Source organism: Sycon ciliatum, chromosome 13 (assembly GCF_964019385.1).
Source record: "Sycon ciliatum chromosome 13, ocSycCili1.1, whole genome shotgun sequence".
Lineage (NCBI taxonomy): Eukaryota > Metazoa > Porifera > Calcarea > Leucosolenida > Sycettidae > Sycon > Sycon ciliatum.
The window spans coordinates 16,292,148-16,296,158 of NC_088655.1; the positions used below are offsets into that span (position 1 = coordinate 16,292,148).

Genomic DNA, 4,011 nt, shown 5'->3' on the forward strand with positions numbered 1-4,011 from the left:
CGAAGAAACGATGTAAAAAAAATCACAAGCAATAATCGAGACAATGATAAGTGTATTTTCGAACATGAGACCTCACAATAAGTATTGTGCAGAAGAGGGGACATTCGTGACGAAATTCAACTACAAAAACAGAAAGTAAAAGAAGAAAAGACTTGAAGGCGAATCGTTATTATTCCAATCCAAATCAGCAACAGCAACCAACAAAAAGAAAGGATAAAGCAACAGCAAAAAAAAAGGAAGGCAAATATGCAAGAAACACCCGATATCCTTTCAAGAAGACGAAAAAGAAAAAAAAGAGTGAATGAAGTCTCACACACTGAAAAGCGTAAAATAGAAACGGCTAAAAAATGATAAAGAAAACGATGAAATCAACGCCACTGAGACATGGAAAAAGCAAGGTGCGCTTGTTTCCACAGCAGATCCGAGCAAACCATTCAACAAACAACAAAACAAGAACAACAACAAGTTTGGATTATGTGTTGAATAGTGTAGTGCAGTTATGAATAAAGTCAGTCCATGTGAAAATAACAGAAGATGGTCACAGTCAAGTCAAGAGATGGGCACGGGCCCCGCACTCAATGATGAAACTGCATTGTAGGGATGTGGCCAGCATCATGCGTTCTGGTTACGGGGCACTTAGAACGCAGGTAATTCGCCACGGCACAAGGCACAAGCTGATCCTGGAGCATAATTGCGACGCGCCCAGGCCTGAGGGAGTATGGCAGCTCACTGTTACAGTGGTAAATTCTTGCAGCCAAAGTGCACAGGAAAATGGTGGCTTTCGTGCTGCACATGCTGTTCGTGGCGAATAGTGAATACTAAGGGCTTTAACAATTCGCGATCAACACGATTGATACGTTTGGCATATTGACGTTTCTTCTGCCACACGTGATCAGCTTTAATATTACTTGTGATCGCGACAGCAAATATGGCCTTGGGTGGATCACTCGAACATCAAAAAAGCCATGTTGGCGTAACGATCAGAATTTGAAGTTCTCCTAAAACTTTAAGAGTCAATTACTTTCTTTCAACTCTAATGATACTCTAGCATATAACGTATCCCCGTACGTTAGTGTGTCCCCATCCGTTAGCATATCCCCTTCCATAGCGTACGGAGTCTGCCTGTGTATAAAAGCTGCTGCTCACGATTCTTTTGATGCCAGTTATAGTTAGTATTTTTATTATTAGTTACATTTCAATTAGAGTTAGAGTTACCTTTATTTCAGTTCAGTTTTAATACACAACAGTGTGTTCACTGGGACCCTTGTATTGTTGCCTCCGAGAGACTGGGGCCCGCTACAATACGTTCCATAAACTGTCCATATTGATCTCATGGGACGGGGCTGGATTAGAGAAAAAGACAAAAGTGCCATAAGAATGCAGGCACGTGTTGTGCGATACCCTTGGAGTGAAAAACTTGGTTTTTCTAGGTTCAGAATGGTTCCATAGCTCAGACAGAGCATTGGTCATGACTAGCAAAATTCCAGGTTCATTGGTCATAACTAGCAAGGTTCCAGGTTCATTGGTCATGACTAGCAAGGTTCCAGGTTCATTGGTCATGACTAGCAAGGTTCCAGGTTCATTGGTCATGACTAGCAAGGTTCCAGGTTCATTGGTCATGACTAGCAAGGTTCCAGGTTCGAGTGCTGGTGGGGTTGGCAGTCTTAAATTTGTGTCATTGTTTCCTGTAAATCTTTGTGGGGGTGGGTGACTGGTCCTCAAGGGCACGATATATAAGCAGAACTAATGTTTCGAGTATTTCAATGCTGAATAGAGTGAGTCAGTTGAAACACCTTACTTTTCCTTAATGATGATACTGAGTGAAGTCCATGGCTAAGTTTCACGTGTTTTGTTCTGTTACCTGCAGCACCCTGTGGCCATCCCGGCCACCGTCAAGTTCGCTGATAAGTTGATAGGTTTCGTCAATAGCAAAATGACACACAGGACAGACTATCGCTCCGAATCAGACAAAATTGAATACATTAACGAATCCATGTCACACGTCGCATTTTACTCGTAATCTACTGATCCCAACAGCTAGTACATGTCTATGCATGTCATGGAGAACGGTTGGACACGGTAATGGGTCATACACCATTCTCCTTTCCTTTTCGTCCACAATCTGTGTACACCAAATTGGGACAGTGAAGATGAATGTACATATTTATAGAAGTGTGTTGTACTTGTGCTGTGTGAACGCTGGCAATATTGTTAGTACATCTTCTCAGGTGTGCCGCATGCAAGAGGTATAAGTCGCGAGGCCACCTGGTCCCATCACCAATATACCAATGGCGCATAACTCTACCTCGACTACGGACAAGCAAACAGTTTAGTGCTGCGGTGCATCTGCCCTGTACTCGAGCATGCCCTGAGTAAGGTGATGGATATTTCTGAAAACCGATCTGCAGAACATTCAGGATAGGCGGCGGTGTTAAGCTTTGCCTTCACAAGCGCATTTTATGAATAGTATCACATATCTTTGCTTCCCCCCCCCCCCCAATCAACCATTCTTACTATTTCATTCCTTTGCTTTCCAGTATCATGCATTCCACTTTCCCACGCTGCACAAGGCACATGCGTATCCTGATAATTTTCTTTTCCACATTCCTTGAGTTGATGAGTTGATGTCACCCTTCTCTTTGTACCTCCACTTCATATTGACTACAGAATTTTGGTCTATGTGTACCAAGAGCACATTGAGGAGCATGCAATATCAATAAATATTTATGAGGCAGACACAATCTGCGCACAGAACCCTTTCTTCCTTTGTGGGCTCATCGGTGCAGCACAGAGAAAATGAAGCTGAAGCTGATAGCGATGAAAAGTATATTTCCCAGCGCAAGATTTAAATCACGCCCGAAGGTACCTTGTCAGAGTGTTCAAACTGAAGAGTCTGCGAGCTCTGCATAACTCAAACAGCAAAGGCACTACCCACATGAGAGTGCTCAATTACTACTAGAGCAGGAGCGAAATACTCAACCTGCGGATTGAGTATTTTTGAAGCATACGCATCTATTATAAGGGAGGTAATTGTAATTGTAGTTGTGTTCATGCTTCATAAATGTGTTAGTTTGCCCGTGCAAGAGGCTCAAGGAGTTCATTTCTAGAAATAAAAGGAATATTAGGGAGGTTTCGCTCTACGGTATTACGTATGAAAATAGCGTAGGAACTGCAAGTAATTTTCATACGTAAACATCAGCGCTGTTGGGTTCGCTCTACGTGATTTCTCCACGACTGCTTAACATGCCTTGTTGCTTTGGAGACACGTTGGCTGCATGCGCCCACCGCATGCACCACGAACCGAAACCGCGTTTCCATTTTATTTCGTACGTGGTGTACGATGCTTGTACCTTGTGTTTCACGCGGCTTGAACGTTACCATGGATAAATCCTGAAAAGGAGAAAAAATATTTCAAAAGGTCCGGCGGAGGACATAAGGAAAGAGCCTTACTACGGAAATCCGGAGAGAGATTTACGTATGAAAGTTGCCCTCGCTCCCCGGCACGCACAACTTACGGATTTTCATACGTAATGACACAGTGCAAAACCTCCCTGATCAGTAATGACTGAGAAGGAGGTCTACTATTGGGAACCTTTTGACTCTCTTGAAGTGTCCGGAACGATCGACCACACGGCACAAACACAGCTCTTGCGTTTTCACAGTATACTTGACTTCGATCGAATAATAGCTAAGACCAAGAGCCTATAACCCCCTGAGTAGGGGTGCGCGGATTATTCCCGGAACAATTTGGGAACACTATCGTCGAGAAAATTTTGGGAATTTTAGGGGAATTCTATCGATCTTTTGCCAGATCCATTGACCTTCAGAAGAGTTTTGGGGGAATTCTGTCAATTTTGACCTGCCAGAGAACAAGCACGCATCCATGGACGCACGTACATGTACATGCAGCAATACCCGGACACGACAAAGTAGCTGTGTACAGTCAGATGTAGATCTATAGTCTGTTTCAAAAAGATTTACAATCAGGTTTGGGTCTTAAAAAGTATGAAG

General features: G+C 43.2%; 1 long non-coding RNA gene across 1 annotated transcript in view; it reads left to right on the forward strand.

Moving 5' to 3' along the window:
- The window catches only part of LOC135830141 (uncharacterized), a 22,578-nt gene extending 19,920 nt beyond the window's left edge, over window positions 1-2,658 (forward strand). Inside the window, exon 3 of the long non-coding RNA XR_010556000.1 lies at window positions 1,868-2,658. This is a non-coding gene — a long non-coding RNA (uncharacterized LOC135830141). The remainder of the gene's footprint in view (window positions 1-1,867) is intronic.
- Window positions 2,659-4,011: the final 1,353 nt, after the last annotated feature.